At 31.7% G+C, this 23,084-nt stretch overlaps 1 long non-coding RNA gene across 1 annotated transcript in view; it reads right to left on the bottom strand.

Moving 5' to 3' along the window:
* LOC141493939 (uncharacterized) overlaps positions 1-23,084 on the bottom strand; it is a 145,293-nt gene that overhangs the window by 2,144 nt on the left and 120,065 nt on the right. Inside the window, exons 3-4 of the long non-coding RNA XR_012470364.1 lie at positions 12,306-12,425; positions 9,179-9,260 (exon numbers count right to left, since the gene is read on the bottom strand). This is a non-coding gene — a long non-coding RNA (uncharacterized LOC141493939). The remainder of the gene's footprint in view (positions 1-9,178; positions 9,261-12,305; positions 12,426-23,084) is intronic.

Raw genomic sequence — 23,084 nt, 5'->3', positions numbered from 1 at the left:
AGATATGCTAGGATCTTTATAGTTTTTCTATAATTTTGGTTCATCAAAGATGAAATGTAAAAGTTCTGGTTAAGGAAACAACTTTGATGTATTATAGAATATCTTCCTAAAATAATTTTTTTCCTTTTTTTTGTAAGGCAAACGGGGTTAAGTGGCTTGCCCAAGGCCACGCAGCTAGGTAATTATTAAGTGTCTGAGACCATATTTGAACCCAGGTACTCCTGGCTCCAGGGCCGGTGCTTTATCCACTACACCACCTAGCCGCCCCAATTTTTTTCCTAAAATGAATTTGATTCAGGTGAGATTGATTAAATACCAATTTAATATCAAAAACTGGAATGGAATGTTGTGCACAGGAGGAAAAAACGTACATTAGTATGACTGGATTATATAATATCTAAAAATAATAAGAAATAAGTCCAGAAAGATAGGTTAGAGTCACATTGTAAAGGACCTTAAATACTAAACAGAGGAGCTCATATTCTATCCTAGAGGCATTAAGGAACCACTGAATAACTTAAAGAAAGAAGTCATATGTCAGACCTTCTTTTTAGCATTATCAATGGAACAGTTGTATGAAGGTTGATTTGAAAAGGAGAAAAAAAAGTCAGAGAGAGCATTTAGATGGATATCTAACAGACTGGTAGTAGAATTATGGCGGGAATGAAAAGCAAGGAATGGATGTGATATATCTAATGGAGAGGAAAAAAATGACAAGAATTGGCAATTGATCAGAATAATGGAGAGAGAAGAGTAGATATGGATCCTCAGGTTGCCAAAGGAAGTAACTGGAAGTGGTGGTACCTTTATCAGGGAACCTTTAGCAGGATGACCAAGTATCATTTGACTCTGCCTTTGAAATTTCTGAGCACTTAGATAGCATAGCATAGTGGAAAGAAGAGTGTATCTGTTTTTTTAAAGGTCTGAGTTTAAATTGTGATTCTTTTATTTATAATTTATATTTCCTTGGGTTTCAATTTTCTCATACATAAAAAAGGAGTTAGGAATAGATGATTTTCAAGTTCCCTTTTACTTATAGATCTTATGAACTTATTCTACTTAGAAACGTTCTACTCTCATCCTATGGCATATATTGACATCTGCAGACAAAAGGTGTTTTGGGAAGATAGTTCACATGAAGTTAATATTGCTCAGGTCTCTTTGTGTAGGTGAGACTATAACAGTTTTACAGTTTTCCCTCTATTATTCATTTTTCTTGTTCTCTCAATTTCTTGCCCATTGAGAATGTTGAATTTTAACTGTTCTGCTTTTATATTTCTATGGCAGTGGTCTTTAGTTAAGGCTATTCATTTTTTCCCTTTTCCAGGTTCTCTTTCTTTGTGTCCGTTGCTAGTCTGGGCTGCTGTTTCTGAAGGGGAGCCCCAGGGGCAGAGCAGCAAAAGAATGTGAGAGGCTACAATAAATATCCTCCCTCTTAAGCAAATGTGCTTTGCAAAAGTTATGACATATACTCTTGAAACAGAACTAAAAGAGACAGTCATTAAAGAGGCTGACTATTAAACATAGACTGGGGTAGGGGTGGGGAGATTGGTTTTTTTGATTCTATTCCCTAGATTCTGCAATTTACCAGCATCTTAGAGCTTAGTAAGATGAATCCTATAAATTAACTATTTTCAATAATGAGGAAAGTCCCCTCACTAAAACCATGTAAATGGTGTCTAAACATGTATTTAAGCCAAAATAAATTATTCTGCGGACTTATGAATATAGATCTTCAGTGCATTCAGGATAATCAGATTGAAACCTTAAAAACAACTTTGCCATTCTTCAAAGAGAAACTCATAAACTGTCACCTTCATGAAACCTTTTTTGATTCCCCTGGCATGAGTTAACTTCTTTTAATTCTTAGATTCCTTATATTCTTTACTATATAAAATTTTATTTATATTCTAGTTTTTACCATGAGCAAATTTATCTCATGTGTATTAATTTCCACCACAAAAAATCTGAACTTCAGAGTAAAGATGAAGTAAGTTTTTTAAAGTAAATTTTCTTTTTATTGTGGACTTAAACATACTTAATAAACACAAATATTTCAATATGTCCTCTTTATATACCTAGGATGCCATAGAGGTAATTGGGAGTTAAGAACTTATTTTAAAAATTTATTTTTAATGATTTGCTGATTAATATTGTCAGGAAGTAGACAATAAAAGTCCTAAATTTGCCAGGAACTTCCCACGATCTTTTGAGAGATTTATAATTTATAGGCATTAATATTTTTCCTTGATATTTGAGTTGTTAAAAATTGTTCTACAACATATAACTTCTTATTACTAATCCAACTTTGCAAAGCAATAAATAGACAAGATTGACTGTCCTTGAAACTCGTGTGACTTCTCCTATGTTAAGGTCCTTTTATTTCCTAATGCATATCTATCTTAGCTAGATATGTTGACTCAACTCCCAAGTATTTGTTTATGCTATGTCTCTAGCCTAGAACCTCTTTCTTATTTTCCTTTGCCTACACAAGTTTTATTCTTTCTTCAATATCTAACTCTAGTCCAACAGCAGCCTTCCTTGGTTGTGTCATCTATGTTGTTATTTTATTATGTTGTTAATTTAGGATTTCATTTATTATTTATTTATGATTTTACTTATTCATATATTGCTTTACAGTTGTTGGTAATTTAAAAAATCATGTTCAACTCTTGATGACCCCATTTGAGGTTTTCTTGGCAAAGATACTAGAGTAGCTTGCTGTTTCCTTCTCCAGCTCATTATACATTTGAGGAAATTGAGGGGTTAAATGACTTGCCCAGGTTTATGTAGGTAGTAAGTTTCTAAGGCTGAATTTGAATTCATGAAGATGAGTTTTCCTGACCCTAGACCTTGAACTCTATCCACTGTATCACATAACTGCCCCATTTTCCTTTGTACTAGAATTTAAATGTTTAATTTGCATTTTTTATAATTTCTCCAACTATTGTAATTTCTGAAAGACAGATACTATTTTGATATTTATTTTATCTCTTGATTAACATGATGTTGAATTATTTAAGAAAGTTTTATATAAATAAATGAGCTCATGTACTAAATGGATAATTGAACTATGTTCTTGTTGAGATCCTATCTAAAAGTGACACTAGAAGACATAAGAAAGTTGCAGCTAAATGGAAGGATTACTCACAGATTTTCAATGGAGAGGCAAATAATGGAATTGGCAAAATTAGTTTACTTAGAAATTCAAAGACATTAAAAATTATTTCATGGAATATGGAATGACAACTTCTCACCTCAGTGCATGAACACAATAATGGAGATTTAAAAGGACCTTAACATGGGAGAGTCATATGAGTTTCAGGGATAGTCAATCTTGCTTATTTATTGATTTGGATATATTATTTGTGGATGCTTTAACATTTAACTAATTAGGAAATTGTAAAGAATCCAAGGTCTTTTAATACACAGATTAGGTAAGAGCAACTCTTTGACTTTCTGCAAACATGATAGGAAACAAAGTTTTGTTGACTTCTCAGATGTATTTGATTCTCTTGGTAGAACTCAAAAGAAAGAAACTGAGTAAATGCAGAGAATTTAACTATTACATATTACATAAAGAAAAAATTTTGAAGTCATTTGACTCTGAAGTTCTCACTAACTAAGTATATTTCAGTTTTATGGGATTTGGGGGGATAATGAGAAGAAGATGGTAAAGTTATGCTTCAAAACATAGGAGAAATACACAGGCATACCAATATTATTACAGAGTAATTAAAAGTGTACAGCAGTTTAAAATGAACTTTGGTTCTCTTGTCCTTTCATACTTCCTGGACACAATAGGAGATTCTCATGTAAAATTTTCAAGACTGGATTGATGTCTAGGAGAAATCTCAAATTATTCAAATTATATTTGTATATTTTTATAAGTGTACAATATTTTCAAAAGATCTAGATGATTATTTGTGGTATATTTCATGAAAAAATAATGGAAAATAAATTTTTTGGTTCTGAGTTATTTTTAAAATGGTAACTTGATTCTTATTAAATATCAAATACATACAATTTGAAAAAAAGTATTTATATCTTGCAACTTGTTTAAAAAAAACCTGCTGTGAAACTAGTTCTACTATATGACTTTATATATATTATTATAATATTTTTGCCCTCAATCACATTTTTAGAAATAAGATCAGAGCAATAATATTTTGTAATACTGTTTGGTGGGGTCTAGAACTTTTGGTTATATGTAATAATTAGCCAGCAGATCTTATAAGTAATAAAAAAGTGTTATTGTCCATGTCAAGGGAGAACACCCTTGCTAAGCATCCATATCCTTTTTAATGTCTTCTCTGATAATGAAAATGAGAAGATAGATAAACAAACTTATTTCTGCCTTTGAATATATTAAGTAGTTTTTTCAAACACCAAGTTGATCTTACTTTATGGGATAGAAATTTACTTGAGAGTAAAGATTATTTTTCTGTATTCTGTTACTGTTATCTAATATAGTTCCTAAGACATGGTAGATGTAAATTAATCATTGCTGATTGATTCATATGCTTGACAGTGTCCTGATTTAGAGAACTCTAAACACTGTTTTACTCTAACAAATTAAAATTGGAAATTGTTTTGATAATCCAAAAGCAGAAAACAAAGTAGAATATTATCTTTTTTATTGTTTGTTCCTTATGATTTTATCTACATTTGATTTTGGAATGATTTGCTTTACTATCTGGGGCTCATGACAAACTTTCATGCAAGTTCATTTTTTCTTATACTGCTTTTCATGATTTTACTTTGAGCTCTTTGTTGTGACTTTGTTGGTAACCTCACTGACTGTTTAAGTGACTACTTGAAAATATATAAGAGCCTACCAGCAATCACGTCAAATGCTTTTAGATACAATCTTCCATCCTCATTCATAACTTTTATAAAAGAGCCTGTATTTAAATTGCAATGTCGGATCAGGTGCTGGGGTTTATTTCAGGCTAATGTAATCACTATAATACTGTTAGCTTCAGTAAGTCATTTATTAAATGAGGAATGTAAATCTATAAATAAATATTTATTAAGCATCTACTAGCTGCCACACACTATACTCAATGATAAATTCAATGAAATAGTCTTTGCCCTCAAGGAGCTTACATTATAAAGGTGGACTAAAGTTCATATTTATACAGAATCAATACAAATGAATATAAGGTAGTTCAGTATGGAATGTACTAGTAAACATGAAGTTTAGAAATAACTTCAATGCACAATGTAATGCTTTAACATTATCTTAAAAGTTTATTGAAGAAGGTAATAATTCCAGGAACAAACAAGTACAACATATTTATTCCTAGGTTTCAGAGATTGTCAGCCTTTTGGGTTTATATTACCTCAATATTATTAGAGCATCCACCCACTGAGAGGTTAAAAGCATTAACTGGGGGTGGCTAGGTGGCACAGTGTATAGAGCACGGGCCCTGGAGTCAGGAGTACCTGAATTGAAATCCAGCCTCAGACACTTAATAATTACCTAGGTGTGTGACCTTGGGCAAGCCACTTAACCCCATTTGCCTTGCAAAAATCTAAAAAAAAAAACATTAACTGGGACTTACCATGTTGAAGGGACCTATGCTAAGACTATTTGTTCTATGGTATCAAACATTATTTAAGATTAAGTCAGAGGGTTCATAAGTAATAACATTGACTCATTTGGGTACAGACCCCTTAAGGATTAAGCACTGTGAACTGACTGATACTAGCTAAGTTTTGAATCTTAGCAAACATAGAATTCTTCAAATTATACAAAAATTCTGAAATCAACAAGGTGGGGATACACTAAAAAATTAAATTAACAAGATCTTTAGAAACAGAAACTTTGAACTTTTGCTGTTATTCCTAATAGGCGGTTTTCTGGATTGTTAACATAATGCTTGTTAACTGAAGGAAAGTATGAGTTCTTGTCTCCTTATTGTGGCAACTGATTTATAATAGATTTACTGTAAGAAATGGTGATAGTCACATCAATGTCTGTATCCTTATCAATTTCCTAATTATTAAAATTCACATTTTTATTGAATAGGTTGGGTCAGAACAATTTTAATTGTTTATGATATCTTTGCATAATTTTAAAAACATTTAAATTTATTCTAGTATATTATTATTTATTTATTCAAGTTAATTTTGATCTTTGCTCTACATTAATCAATATGTTTCCATTTGATTAGGAATGACTTTCATAATATTGATGAATTATTTCTTTTCTATTGTCAATATTATTTTTATATGTTTTTATGTGTCCTATAAAAATCCTCTCTAATCAAATAAACTATTCATGACATATGAGTGTGAAATTTCTTAATAATCTATGTCTTTATTTTAGCCTCTTTAATTTCTTAATACTAAAATACATTTTAATGTATTTTTATTTCCTTCACTGTTTTTATTTTTATTAGGAATTTACAGAATATTAAGAAGTATCAAGTGTGGAATATACTAGTTACCATGAAGTTTAGAAATAACTTCAATGCACGAAATAATGCTTTAGCATGATCTTAAAAGTTTATTGAAGAAGGCAATAATTCCAGGAACAAACAAGGACAACATATTTATTCCTAGGTTTCAGAGATTGTCAGCCATATTTATTTATATATTGACATTCCTCGTTTAATAAATAACTTACTGAAGCTAACAGTATTATAGTGATTACATTAGCCTGAAATAAACCCCAGCACCTGATCCGACATTCCAATTTAAATACAAGCACTTTTATAAAATTTATGAATGAGGATGGAAGATTGTATCTAAAGGTTGCGTTGTTTGGGAAGAATGTATATATGAAGTTATTAACAGAGTTTCATGGTTTCTTCATTGTCTTCAATAGCTCTTGGTATAAGCTAAAATTAACTTAATTTATTTTTGCTCATTCTCATCATGAGTACTGCAAGGAGGAGTCTAATCATCCCATAAAAATATTTAAAACATTTCTTCTTTGAATGTATGATGAAACCTCTGTCATCAATTACTTAATTTTTCTATTCATGGAACAATTGTGTTCCATGCTTCCATTTAACTGCAACTTTTTTTAGAGTTTCATTTTTAGGTAGGCAGCAAAGTGAGGCAATCAATATAGTGCTGGGTCTGGACCTGAGTTCAAATATGGTCTCAAATAATTACTAAGTGTTTGAATTTGGGCAAGTTATTTAATCTGTACAAAGCTTCAGTTACCGCATCTATAAAATGGAAATAGCACTCACTTTTCAAGGTGTTGTGAGGATCAAATGAGATAATTATAAAGAGCTTAAGACAATACCTAGTATATAGTAAAATCTATATAATTGTTAGATATAGTTTTTACAAGTCATGTCAATATTTACAGCATTCAGTTTATCCAGTATTATATTATCTCATTCATTGTTGGAGAAAAATCTCATATTTATAGTACCAATATTTAAATGAATGCATATTTTGTACACAAAATATAAATGCTTTAAACTAAAGGAATATGAATTAAACATTCTTTGGTTACTGCTTATCAACTCAAAACAACAGAGTTTTATAATACCACTAAAACAGGAGCCATAATATGGGAAAAATGAACTGTATTGTGAAACTTACAGAAACAACAAATATACAAAGAAACAGACAGAAGATCTTCTGAGCTCAACCTGAGTTTGAGTTCCCTTTTTAAAGTCCCATATCAGGCTTCCATAATAACACCAGTCCAAATGGATGTTACAATTTTAAATACCAATTTTTACAATTTTCCCTAAGCAGAGCTTGAACTAGACTTCTGATTCATCAGGGGGTTGATATTAGTGAATTGGAACAATCTTAAGGGTTGAGATGGATGAAAAGTGGTAACTGTAGGTATGTATGGAGCCCTGGAATGCAGATCTCGTTAAAATATCCTGTAATTAATTTTGGGAGTGAAGGAACTGTCACCAAGACAGACATTGGAAAAGAGGCTCAAATAACTTTTTTTCAAAAATTCACTGTAGTACTGTTCTAACAGGAAAATCCCTCTACCCTTTATAAAGTTCCTGGCATACGTGAATCTGACCAGCCCTAGGAACCAGTTTGATTAATTATGATATAACCATTAATTATAAATTAATGGAAGAAATTTGGAAATGATAGAGGATATAGGAATGTGGGGCTTGTTAGAAATGATTAATTTAGTACATGAAACTGATAGCTGTTGGCATCCATATATGACTAGAACTTTAGATCTGAAAAGTATCATTTGATATTTATGGAAATTGAGATCCAGAGAGATTAAATGACTTCCAAAGTTATGTAGGTAATAAGTAGCTGAGCTACAATTGGAACTCGAGTTTTAAGGTACTTGTTTTTCTTCCTTTTTTCTTCTTTTTCTTGTTTAATTGATCTATTTTAATTTTACATTAGATATTGTAGGATGTGTCCTTTCCCAATCCTCCCAATCAGTGATCCTTCCCATGTAACAAAGATAAGCACTTAAGGGAATCAACACTGCTACACCTTCTAACATCCTAATCCAAGAGAAGAAGAGAAAAGCATTTATGACTTGTTCAATTTCAACTTATAAGACTGAGTTGTTTAAGCTACCTATTTCTTGCCTATTTCTTATTTTATGTATTTTATATTTTTGTAGGGTAATCACATTCTTGTATATATATATATATACATGTATATGTATGTATGTATATATATACATGTATATGTATGTATGTATATATATACATGTATATGTATGTATGTATATATATACATGTATATGTATGTGTATATATATATATATATATATATATATATATATATATATATATATATATATATATATATATATATATATATATGTATATAGTGGGGATGGAGCCAAGATGACAGAGAGAAGTCAAAAATTTTCCTGAGCTCTTCCTCAGCAAAGGGTAGCATGGCCCAGTGCAGATGGAGCAGAACAGGGAAGCCAGCAGAGGCTCTCAGTCACAGCACACATCAACAACTGCACCACTATGTCCTGGTTTAACAGGTTAGCAGGCACAACTAGGCTAGGCCACTCTAGCATAGTGGGGAAACCAATAATACCTAAGGCCCTACCTCATGAAAGTTCAATGAGCAGTTCTCTGACCCCATAGCCCAAGAAGCTTGGGACAGTATATTTCCATGGAACAGAGACAGAATTCAACTTTAAAAACCATGAACTACTCTAAATATCAATAAGAAGGATAAAAACAGACCTTACCATAGAGAGATACTTTAGCTTTGAGGAAGATCCAAACAGCATTTCAGAAGAGGACATTGGAAAAAGGTCCACATATGAAGCCCTAGAGGGGAAGATGAATTGGTCATAAGCTCAAAAAGTCCTCTTGAAAGAACTAAGAAAGCACATTAAAAATCAACTGGAAAAACTGGGAAAATTAATCAAAGACATGTAAGTGAGCCAATAGGGTGGAAAAGGAAGCATAAAAATAGACTGAAGAAAATAAATCCTTCAAAAACACAATTGACCAAGTAGACCAAAAGAAACCATCAACTCTTAAAAAATAGAATTGGGCAAATGGAAAAAGAAAAGAAATTCTTTAAAAATAGAATTGACCAACTGGAAAAAGAGATGCAAGAATTAACTGAAGAAAATAATCCCATAAAAATTAGAATTGGGCAAGTGGAAGCTAATGATTTTATAAGACATTAAGAAACAATCTAGCAAAATTAAAAAAAAATGAAAAAATAGAAGAAAGTGTAAAATACCACAGGGAAAAACAATTGATCTGGAAAATAGATCCAAGAGAAATAATTTAAGAATTATTGGACTACCTGAAAGCCATTATTAAAAAAAAAAGCCTGGATAATGTCTTATAGTAAGTTATCAAGGAAAACTTCTCTGATATCCTAGAACCAGAACATGAAATAGTCATTGAATCACTGATCACCTCCTAAAAGATGTTATAAAATGAAAATATGAAGGAATATTGTAGTCAAATTCCAGAATTATCAGGGCAAGGAGGAAATATTGCAAGTAATGAGAAAGAAATAATTCAAATTCCAAGGAGCCACAATCAGGATTACATAGGACTTGGCAACTTCATCAAAAAAATGATTGGGGGGGGGACTGAAATATGATATTCTAGGACATATATTACAAGATTACAACCAAGAAACAACTACCCTACAAACCTGAGCAAACTCTTTCAGGGGAAAAGATGGATATTCAGTGAAATAAGGGACTTTCAAACTTTTTTGATGAAAAGACCAGAACTGAACAAGAAAATGTGATTTTCAAATGCAAAACTTAAGAGATGCATAAAAAGTTAAACAGTAAAGGGGAAAAAAATTATACAGTGAGATAAAAAGGTTTACATCCCTACATGGGAAGATGATATTTGTAATTTTTGAGAACTTTATGTCTATTAGAAGGAAAAGGTAGATAGAAGGTGTGGGCATATGTTGATTTAAATTTAAATCTGAATTATTTGATATTTTTCCCCTTACCACCCTCTAAAGTCTAGACAATCAATAAAACAATAAATCAAGCCAGATACTTGATAATTTTTGAGGTGTAAATGTTCATACTAAAAATTTAACCATCAGATTTGAAAAGCTACTTTGAAGTTACTCAAACATATGTCTGGATATAGACAAATAAAAATTGTAAAAGTATGAAAAATATTCACAATAATATGAGAAATGAATCAAATTGAAAGACAAGAATGTTGTAGGTAAATGAAAGCATTTTACCTCTGAAGAAAAAGTCCAAGTTCAGAGGGATTGGTGTAGAATTATGAAGCTCACCAATGTATTTATTTTTGTTTTTTCCTCTAATACTGTGTCCGAGACAAGCCAGGAACAGTTTACTTTCACCTGGGAAGGTATCTATCTTTCCTTAGGTCTACCTGAATCTCTCATATTATCATATTTTCATTGGAAGAGACCTGAAAGAGGTCCCCTTTCTGAGGGCATTTTTGTATACCATTGTGTTAATGACATATTGACTAGTTCAGATGATACTATAATGGTAGAAGGCATCAATCAGATGGTATACTATACAAGGTAAAGGGATTAGTTTCTAACCTATTTTACCTATATTATCCTAAAGAAATCACTCAGAAACAGCATTTGATCATTTGTTTCTAGGCTATGGTTGATACTGAAAAGATCATACAAGTTTAACCAATCACTCTTTGTGAGCTGCTTATAAGTATAATAAGTGAAAAGGTCCTTCTAACAAGATGAGTAGAGTATGGAAAGATTCTATTGCTAAATGGCTCATTAAAAATCACATTTGCCTGCATCTCTTCAGTGTTAGTACATTTCTCTAATTAAGTGATGAAGACCAAAGTTTCCTTTCTAAGTGCCAGAAATCTGTTTCCTTTGCTAAGGACCTGGTTCCTAAGAAATTGTATTTTTCCTGGTTGATTGATGAAGCCTCTCTCCTCTGTGTGGGAGGCACAGATAACTGGACTTTAGCAACCTCTAATGTGGAAATGGGATGCCCTAGGGAAAAAGAAAATCCTTCCAGTGGACTGAACTCCAGGCTACCCCTCGGCAAGTCCTTGTTGGTGGCCATGCGTTAGACTAAGAGGTGTAGAACCTGAACAATCAAAGGCTCTCCTCTTTGGGGTCAGGGCCAATGGAGAAATTTTGCTGATACTTCCCATTTCATGTTAGTTATCTGCCAGACATGTCTAAGATATCCCATCAGAGAGTTCATATACCAAACACCCAAGTTATATCAGTAAAAAGAATGTGAGTCTAATGACAATATGGATATTGAGATGCCAAAACAATGTTGTGTTGGAAGAAGCATCATATTATGTATCTATTAAAGGAAAAGGCAGCTATTATTGCTTAACTGAACTCTTTGCAATTGGGACCTCCCATCTACCCTTGAGTGGCTTCCAACTTGCTCCCAAATATCAAAATCATCATTTCCCACCCTGCTGATCTCTGGATTTTATGATTTCCAGAAACTCATAATTCTGCAAGATGAAATCAACACTTAAACTCATATCTCCTTCAATATTTTTCCATCCCAGCTACAGTACTTCATCATGACCTTCATCACCTTTCTCCCTTTTCCGCTTCTTCTTATGTGCTGTTTTGTCTATTTGATTGGAGCTAATTGAGAGCAGGAACTATATTATGCCTTTCTTTGTATCCACAGTTCTTAGCATGGTGCCTAATAAATGCTTATTAAATATTGACATTTTACAAAATTGCACTCTCCCATTTCAATCAACAACTACATGTTTTTCACCCAGGTCATGTGTTTCACCTCACAAAAACCATGTCTGTGATGTATTAGTGACACTAGGAAGAGGAAAGACTACTGCTCTAGTAGTTTCTGAGATATAGTCTCCAAGAAGCCTTACTTGATAAGAATGGACTGCTTCTGGAAACTGTTTCTGCTGACCCATTCCACCTTTCCATATTCCTAAAAATGTTGAATTGTCTTGGCTTCAAGATCCTTGGTGCTTTAGAGGAATCTTTGTCTAGAAAATTAGGAGAAATAGCATGAGTACTCAATGGGGTTTGCTATTTTTTTGGTATGATTCAAGCAACTTCTTTCCAGAAAAAAATAAGAAATTGAAGGATATAATTATTGCAAGATGCATTGCTTTCTAAGATAATGGGGGGGGGAATTAAACTGATTTATAACTAAGGTAGATGTGTATTTACTTTTCTAAAGGTATTTTTATTTATTTTGTTAAATATTTTACAATTTTTCAACACTTATAAAATTTATTCTCTCTCTCTTTCCTACCCCTGAAAAAGACTTAGGAAGATAAGTACTTTTGTTTCAATTATATATGTGAGTGCATTGCAAGCATATTTACAAATTAGCCAGGTTGCAAAAGAAAATACAGTGAAACATCACTTCTCTCTCTGCAGGTGGATAGCATTTTCATTGAGGGTCCTTTGGGTTTTTTTCTATTATTGTCTTGATCAGGGTAGCTAAGTCTTTCAAAATTGATTCTCACAGTATTGCTGTGCCTGTTTATAATGTTATCTTGCTTCTGCATGCTTCACTTTGCTTGAGTTCTTCTCAGATTTTCTGAAACCATCCTCCTTATCATTTCTCATTATCTGATAGATTTCTATCAGAACCATATACAGCAATTTGTTCAGCCTTTCCCTAATTGGTGGGCATTCCATATATATATATATATATATATATATATATATATATATGTATATACACATATTTATAGTTCCAAATTGTTCTTAAGAATGATCACACTAGTTCACAACTCTCACATTACTGCCCCAATTTTTCTACATTACTCCAACACTTGCAATTTTCCTTTAGTGCCATGTTAGTTAATTTGATAGGTGAGAGGTGGTCTCTTAGAGATGTTTTAATTTGCATTTCTTTAATCAGTAGTTATTTTAGAACATTTTTTTAAAAATCTGAAAACTGCTTCTTCATATTTTTTAACAATTTGCCAACTATATTGTGGCTCTTATATTCATAAATTTGGTTCAGTTCTCCAAATATTTGAGACATGAGACTTTTGTCAGAGAAACATGTTTCAAAAATTTCCCTCTTTCCTTCCCCTCTCCCATCAGGTTCATTGTTGATTTTTGTTGCACTAATTTCCATTTCTTATTTGGTCATAAACTCTTCTGCCCTTATCCATAGATCTCTCAGATATATTTTTTCCATGCTCCACTTGTTTACTAATATCACCCTTTATATCCAGATCATTTATCCATTTTGACCTTATCTTAGTATGGTGCTGAAACATTAATCTATGTTAGTTTCTGCTAAACTGCTTTTGTGTTTTCTAAGCAATTTTTGTCAAATGTTGAGCTCTTACAACAAAGTCTTGTATTCTGGGGGTTTATAAAACACTAGATTATTACTCTGGATTATGTACTCAACTTTTTTCACTGATCCACCTCTCTTTCTTTCTCATCAAATTGTTTGGATGTCTACTGCTTTGGAATATAGTTTGAAATCTCTAACTTCTAGATTTTCTTTCTTTACCCTTTTTTCCACTGATTCCCTTGATAGTCTTAATCTTTTGATCTTTTAGATAAATTTTGTCACCATTTTCCCTAGCTCTACAAAAGAATTCTTTGGTAGTTTGATTACCATATTCCTGAATAAGTAAATTAATAGGTAAAATTGACATTTTTATTATATTGGTATGGGCTATGTAGGAGAAAATAATATTTCTTTAATAGTTTAGATCTTTTTCATTTGTATGAAAAAATATGTTATAATTGGATTCATATGATCCCTACATTTATCTTAACAGTCAGACTCCCAAATATTTTATATTATTTGCATTTTTCTTTTTTTTATATTTTTGCTCTCTCTGGTTCAGGTATCAAAAGCATATTTGTGTCACATAAGGAATTTGATTAGATTATTTTCACCTTTTTCCTCTCAAACAGTTTATATGTTATTGGGATTAATAGTTCCTTAATTGCTCAGTAGAAGTTACTTGTGAATCTGTCTGGAATTTTTCTTAGGCAATTCATTGATAGCTTGTTCAATTTCTTTTTCTAAGATGGGATTATTTCCGTATGATATTTCTTCTTCTCTTAATATGGGAAGATTATATTTTTGTAAATGTTCATCAATTTCACCTAGATTGTCAAGCTTGTAAGTGGACAAAATAACTTAATAACTGTTTTAATTGTATTTATGTTGCTGATATATTAACCTTTTTCATTTTTGATACTAGTAACTTGATTTCTCCTTTCATAACACTTTATTGAATATAATTTTATTGCATTATGATCTGAAAAGGATGTATTTAATATTTATGCTTTTTTGTATTTGGTTGTAAAGTTTTTATCCACTAATAAATACACAACTTTTCTGAAGGTGCTATTTACAGCTAGGAAAAAAAAGATATATTCTTTCTATTTCCATTCATTTTCCTCTTCCCTAAGGTCTGTCATATCCAACATTTCTAAGATTCTATTCTCCTCCTTGACTTCTTCCTTATTTATTTTTATGATTAAATTTATACAGTTCTGAAATGGGTAGGTTGAAGTCCACCATAGTTTTACTATTTGCAACTATAATTCATTTACCTTTTACTTTAATAATTTGAATGCTGGGACGGCTAGGTGGTGCAGTATATAAAACACTGGCCCTGGAGTCAGGAGTACCTGGGTTCAAATCCGGTCTCAGACACTTAAGAATTACCTAGCTGTGTGGCCTTGGGCAAGCTGCTTAACCCCCGGGTGCCTTGCAGAAAAAAATAATTTGAATGCTATGACATTTGGTGCATGTGTTTTTGTTATTAATATTACTTCATTTTCTATGTTTTCTTTGAGCAAGAAGAGGTTTATCTATTTGTCCCTTTTAATTAGGTCTGTTTTAATTGGTCTGTTTTTGCTTTTGCTTTGTCTGAGATCTTGTTTACTACTCCTGTCTTTTTTATATCAATTAAAACAACTCTGTGTGTAAGACAACATATTGTTTCCTATCCATTCTACTATTGCTTCCATTTTATGAGTGAGTTTACACTAGTTTAATTCAGTCCTTGGAGTGAGATGAGGAAAAATGAATACTCTCCACACAGTGCCCATTTAAAAAAATTTTTGTATAATTTTTCTAATAGATTTCTTAGGCAAAAAGATGTTTTGTTTAGTGAACTAGGGATAGCTGGGTGCGTATTGAGAAAACTTTGGTAACAACTCAGATCCCCAAACAAATTGTTTGCAAGAAACTTATGTCTTAGTCACTGTTGCATGATGAAGAAATGTTGGCTATGGTGGTTGTGTTATGGTTGTGATGTTCCTGGTATTGCTTCTGTTTATCTTTACTTTTTATTTCAGGAGACGAATATGTGGCTGTGCGGGAACAATCACCATAGATACTCTGATATTGGTAAATTTCTGAAGTTCACTCCTAATACTCTAACATCTACATTGATAATATTGGTAGGAAGATGTGACCAATGGGAGAGATCTTGACCCATGATGGAAGATACTTAAACTTAACTGGAACTTGGTGGGATCAATAGAATTTAGGAACCGAGCTGGGGGTGAAGATGCTACTTTGCTTTTGCCATATATTTGAAGTATTTTGCATCTTTGAAAAAAACTAAGTGAATTAAAGTGGTTAAATGAACAGAGAAAATGGGGGTTGAGACTAGTCAGTTGCATGAGCTGTTTACATGTATTCTAAATCCTCTAAAATATCAAATGTAGTGACCTGACTCTAGGAGACTGAGCTGTATTATACTTGTTGTCTGTATTTTTCAAAATATACCCTTCTACTATTAAAAAAAATCCAAATAAATATGAAAATAGCATCCTACGTATCTAGGCTTGTTGTTTCATTTGTTTCTTGAAAATTGACTGTAATCCTTTAAATTTTCTACCTTATGTTCTATCAGTTAAATCACAATAAACTTGGACATCTATTCTAAATGTATTCATAGCTTATTACAATATGATACATTTTTCCCTAAGAAAAGACATATTGTAAAAATATAAAACATACCTTTTCCTCTCCTTAAAAAGCCTAGACTTCTATTGAGAAATAGCAAGGAATAGAAAAACAGTGGAATGGGCACAAACTCTACCATTAAGCAAGCTGAGACCTCGGGTAAGTCATTTTTAACATCTTTCAATTGTAATTTCTTCATCTGTAGAATACACAGAAAAGATAGCACTAGAGCAATAGTATCAAATTCAAATAGAAATGGAGGCTACTAAATTGTAGTTGTAGTTGTAGTAGTAGTAGTAGTAGCAGTAGTAGTAGTAGTAGTAGTAGTAGTAGTAGTAGTAGTAGTAGTAGCAACAGTAATAGTAGTGGTAGAAGTAGAAGTAGTAGTGCTAGTAGTCCTCTCTACCTGAATTTCTTTTTTAATGGCATTATAGTTTATTCTTCTACTCACAGATCCATGGATCCATCTTTTATATTCACCATCCCTCATTCCCCTACATTTAATCAAAGTCCTCATCAATAATTTCTTCCTTTCCATTTCATTGCCACCTGTAGTTCAAATCTTCTTTATCACCTGAATTACTTGTTGTCATTTATTATTGATATTGTTATATTGTATACTATTCTTCTTCCTTCAGTTGCTCCCTTCCTCATGCCACAATCTAAGCACATCACTCCCTTGCTCCATAATCTTAATAATTTATGATTTTGAGTGTAACATGTGAAGAAAATTGGATGTCACCTAGTCAAACCATCCCAATTCAAAGATAGGGAAATTAAGCCCAGAAAGGTTAAAATCTTCATTGCCTACTAAATTAAGTTAAACTTGACTTCTAATTCAAGACCTCCACAATTAAGCTCCAACCAACTTTATCTCTCATTATTCCCCTTCAAGTGCCCTATACTTCAACAAAATTAAACTAGTCATTATTACTCAAACACTCTATGTGAATTACCCCTTCCTCCCTACCTCCCCATTAACCTATCTAGAATGCCATACCCCAATTTCCATATACCATTTAACAAAATTTTATACCCATCTTTTAAGATCTAGCTTTCAAGTCATCTTCTCCAAGAAATTTTTGCATATCATTAAAACCACAAGTGATCTCTCTCTCTCCCCTTTGAATTTCATTAGAGAGCTATTTGTACCTGTGACACTCCCCTAGCCCTCTGTCCTCTATCTCTGTGACTTGAAATAGAAATTGGCAAAATTTTCTAAATTTAGACATGTCTTTCTTGTTTAGATACCCTTGGCCCCAAAGATTTCATATTAATGTAAAAAAGGATATTTAAAAACACTTTGTGAGGAGCACAAGAATAAGTAGTTTTTTCTCACAATAGTTGAAACAAAATCATATTTTAAAGCACTTTTCTTTTTCAGTTTAGTTCTATATATTCACTACAACTAGAAATATTTAAAGGATAGTAGAGAAAGAATGTTTTTAAAAAGAAATTTTATTTTACAGTTTTAAGTTAAATAGAATTTGTTATTAATTATTCATTAGGTTATATCCTTTTAATATTTTAGTCTTGAAAATAACATATTGAATAACCAGAAATATTTTCTATCTGAGAATTTAATATTTTTATTATTTGCATCTGTACCTTACTTTACACAATAGATGCAGCATCCAAAAAAAGAGAAATTCTAAATTAAAAAAAAAAAAGATTCTCAATATTAGCATGTTTAAATGAGGGCTGCTTGAAATTTAAAAGAATGCTATTGTGAAATATTTTTTAAAGTGAAAAATTATTTTAAAGTCTAAATTTTCAGGCTATTTGATTTAAATAAAAGTATGTTACTCATTTTATTTCTGAAGGATTATCTTTTAAATAGCATGCTTTGTTTGCATACTTAGGAATTCAGTGACTCTTTGAATTGGTGTTTCAGTGTCTAAGGTTGTTTTTGTATCTATCTCAAAAATAACCTGAAAGATTTACATAAAGAAATTTGATTACTTGAATTTTAAAACATCAGTAAAACAAGAATCCAGTTTCTTTTCTTTTCTATTTTTTATGTAGCACCTGTGATGTTTTACGCATTAAAAAGTGAAGAACACTTAAAACATTGTGACCATGAAGACAGCTGTATGAGTCATTTTGCTTTCAATGTAACAAAATAGAAATGCACATTGGAAAAAAAAAACCTGATGCTTGGGATAACTGTTGAATGAATTGAAGTATACTTAGCAAGTAGGAAGTAAGAATAATTTAAAGATTTACAAAACAGTATTTGTGTTTACTTAAGGTAGTACAACAAGTCATTTCAAACATTTGCTTTCCTATGATAGTCATTTTTTATTTAAAAGGATTAAAATATTTCTAATAATTTATCTTATTTTAAAGGTCAGTGAGAATAAACAATATGTCCACATTGAAGCATTTGTAAGGAATGTAGCAAGTCATTTAACTTTCATGAACCTCATTTTTTATCTGTAAAATTCATAGTTTTCACTAGATGGTGTGGGGAACCTTCCAGCTTTTAGATCTATGATCTTATGATAACAGTTTTTAACATTCAGGTAAATAAACATATGTTTTCCTATGTACTTATGAATTTATAACAAAATATTGAGAATCTTTTTTTAATTTAGAATTTCTTTTTTTCCGATGCTGCATCTTATTGTGTAAAACAATGATACAAAAAACAAAATGCAGTAGTAGTAGTAGTAGTAATAGTAGTATTAGTATTAGTAGTAGTAGTAGTAGTAGTAGTAGTAGTAGTAGTAGTAGTAGTCATAGTAGAAGTAGTAGATGTAGCATTTAAATAGGCAGTTGAGCTTGGCAAAAATCAAGGAAACAATAAAATTAGTATCACAATCTATAGACCACTTAGGAACTGGTTAGAACTTTAAAAGAAATGTTGTGAATTCATATATTTCTCCAAAATTTCCAAAAGAAAAAATAACACTACCTCAAATTCATGGTTGACTTTTCCAAAGCTGTGCTGGAATGAATAAAATTACTGCCTTCCTCATGTTACAAGCAACATCTAGGTCTACCTTGTTCTTGATTCCTTTGCCATGAATAGAAAGGGACAAATTCAGTATTAAGTAAAGACTCCTAACTAACAGAACTGGCATTTGCTAGTTCACTTTCAATGACAATACATGTGCTTTAAATAAAATTATTAAAGGTTTTATGATTTAAATTATATATTTACTTTTCATTTAACTTATCAACTTCCATATGCTGCATTATTTTAAGATACTATAGTCTATACATTGTTGGCTCTAGTTAGTGTTTTTGCTTTACAAGGAAACAAAAATTTTTCATAAGAGTATGATTGACATTTGAAAGCAACAATAAGGACAAACTATAAGGGACAGAATATTATATTGTTTTCTATATTTTTGTAATTTACTATATAACATAAATTTTTACAAAGTATATTGAACAAGCATCTCTAAAATTTTAAGTTTGTTATAAATTGAGGTTATCTTCAGAAATACGATTAACTGAATGTTGGATGAGATGAAAAATCTTCCTTATTTGAAACCTATATCTAATTATGGTGCCCATTTTATGACAACCAAAAAGCTTAATATTTCTCAATTTTGCTGGTTATAAGTTAATTCTAGCACTCACTGAATGGTCTATAATTTATGACTCCTTAAATATTTATATATATGTATATGTATATATATATATGTATATGTATGTATATATATATATATATATATATATATATATATATATATATATATATATATATATATATTGGGTTTTTGCCAGGAAAATGAGGTAAGTGACTTGCTCAAGGCCACACAACTAGGTAATTATTAAGCGTCTGAGGCTGGATTTGAACTTAGGTACTCCTGACTCCAGGGCCGGTGCTCTATCCACTGTGCCACCTAGCTTCCTCTTTAAATATATTTTTAAGCACAATTTTTACTATAAATAAATTGTAACATTAAAAAATTCAACAACACATTCTATTGAATATTATTCAATAAATTCGTAATTCAGTGCATTAAATAGTATTCCTGTTGTCCCAAAGAGTCAAAACTTCTAAAAAAATCTTGATTTACAAAGAGCTTATAAACTTGGAAACTACTTACTTGCTTTATGAGATATCTTCTATATGTTAATGTGATAAGAAACATAGCCTGTAAGCCTTAATTCTTAGTTCCCTTGTATATTCGGCTCCTGTAGAATTACTATCTGGGTTAGAGACTGGCTCTAGCTATCATGTACAACACTAGGATTATGTCAAATGTGTTATTAGATTTTCATTTTGTCTGTAGTTTGTTCACCATTTCTAATAAGTCCTGGTCATAAGAAGAGAAAGCTAGATATTCTGTAAATGGTTCAGTCATGAGGTCTTAATTGTCATTCTATAGATGCAGTCCCTCATATTAGATTGAACCCTCTAGTAATGCTCCTTGGCTACCTTGGTTGGTAGCATTTCCTATAACACCTATAACAGCAGCTATAACACCTCCAGGTGCTATATGGCCCTATCATTGTTGGTGAGTTTAGAGCCTCATTCTAATTTAAACTATGCTCTTTTCCCCTTGTACTGTTGTTTTTCAAGATTGGTGTCTATGATAGCTATAATCCTCCTATCCAACTTTTTCTTGAGTCATTCATATAATTGGTTATCACTCCTTGAATAAATGAAGAATAGGGAACCAAGGAACTATAGATTCCAGAATAATGACTTTGCGAAAGTCAATAATCATTCAACAGTAAATATTTATTAACTGAATATTATTTTTGAGGCATGATCCTCAGTGCTAAGGATACAAGTACAAATAATGAGGTGATTTCTAATGTCAAGCAGTTTATATTTAAAAAAAGAGACAAATATAATATATAAAGACTTGTTCATATATTTACATACACATATGTACATAGGATATTCCTGTTCACACACAATATATGCATACATAGATATAGATAAAAAGATAACAAATATATGTGTATAAAACATATGGAACAAAACATGTCCATATATGTGTGTGTATATATATGTATATAATAGATACTTGAAATTGTTAAATACGGGACAATTTGAGAGAGTTGTACTATTATCAATTAGGGATATGAAAAGATTCATGCAGAAGATGGTGGCTGAACTTGACTTTAGATTAAAATAGGAATTCTATGAAATAGAGATTGGGAAGGAACACATTTCAGGCATGGGGGATGACTAATGCAAAGGAGTAAGGAAATTGTCTCTGATGAGACAAGAGTCAGTATGGCAGGATCATAGAATGCATGTGAAGTAATGGTCAATAAGGCTGGAAAGATAGGTTGGAGGCAGGTTTTGTAAGACTTTAAAAAACTAAAGAGAGAAGTTTGTATTGGATTCTACAAGCAATAGGAAATCCCTGGAGTTATTTAACAAGTTATATAAAAAGGAAGTCACATGGACAGATTGTTTAGAAAAACTGCTTTTGCAGTAACATGTAGGAAGGATAAGAGTGGTGATAGGCTTGAAACAGAGAGACCAATTATGAGGCTATTGCAATAATCTAGGTGAGAGATGATGAGGACCTGTACTAACGTAGTAGCTATGTAAAGAGAGAAGAGTCAGTCAATCAATAAACATTTATTAAGGGGAGAACCTCCAGGAGATGACCTTCAGTAAGGACCTCAATTAAGAGGTACAGGGTGTATGATGAATGAGTAAAGGAGACTAAGATGTCCTCTAGTACTTCAGAAATGATTTTATATTATGTACTATTATATAGTACTTTGTACAGGGCATTAGATTTGAGACTGGGCGTAAATGAGATTTCAGGAATTGAAGGAAGTATTTATTTATTAAAAGTTCATGTCAATCTTGTGTTTGTCATCCCATGTTAGAGAGATGGAAAAATAGAGATCAATAAAAATCTAAGACATATATATTATCAATCCAATTAAATGTCAATTCTTAAAGAGTGCTGAACCTTTTCACTCTTGTTTTCGTATAGCCGATATTCAATTCAATATCTTCCACATTTGGGCCTTTGAAAAATGCTAATTGATGGATTTATGGATTGATCCACTCCAGTATATCATCAATACAGAACACAAGTACTACTAAGCCAGCAAGAATTCTAGAGAAGAAATTTTTGGAATATGTACATGCAAGGGTGTTACATGTAACATGAGAGAATGACTATAGTAAGGAGTCATTTCTGTCCTATCAAAATTGAAGTTAATGTAAAACTCAAAGACACAAAACCTACAGCATCATTTTATTTATTTTTTATTGAGGTTCCAAATAAAATGTAAATTGTTAGTTTGTCAATGGGAGATCCTTTACATGGTTCTCATCCATCTTTGCCCAGCTTCCTTTCATATCTCCTACATTTTCAGAAATAACACACAGAATCACTAGTCAGGGTCCTCAAACCCTGGTGAGAGATTATAATGAGAGGTGTAATTTTCCCACTTTTGAAAGGCTGGCAAGTTTCAGACGCTTTTCTTTTGTCTCATTCCCCAAAGTCCTTCATTGCCTTCAGGGTAAGCAGAATAAGGTGTCCAGTATAGCCAATATTCCAGGGACTTTTATGGAGAAAGACAGGGATCATATTCATTCTTTCACTTTGACTTGCATGACCTAGGGTGTATTATAAAATCTTACTGAGCCCTAGATTCCTCACCTCCAAAATGAAAAGTGTGCTCTAGATGCTTCCAAGGTCACCCCTGGTTCTAGAGCTGTGATTCTATGAAGGTCAGCTACAAAGCAAGGTTCTTTATAAAGACCTGGAAAGTATAGCCTCAAGTTATAGAG

Source organism: Macrotis lagotis, chromosome 7 (genome assembly GCF_037893015.1).
Source record: "Macrotis lagotis isolate mMagLag1 chromosome 7, bilby.v1.9.chrom.fasta, whole genome shotgun sequence".
NCBI lineage: Eukaryota > Metazoa > Chordata > Mammalia > Peramelemorphia > Peramelidae > Macrotis > Macrotis lagotis.
This window is presented reverse-complemented; position numbering and strand designations above follow the sequence as displayed.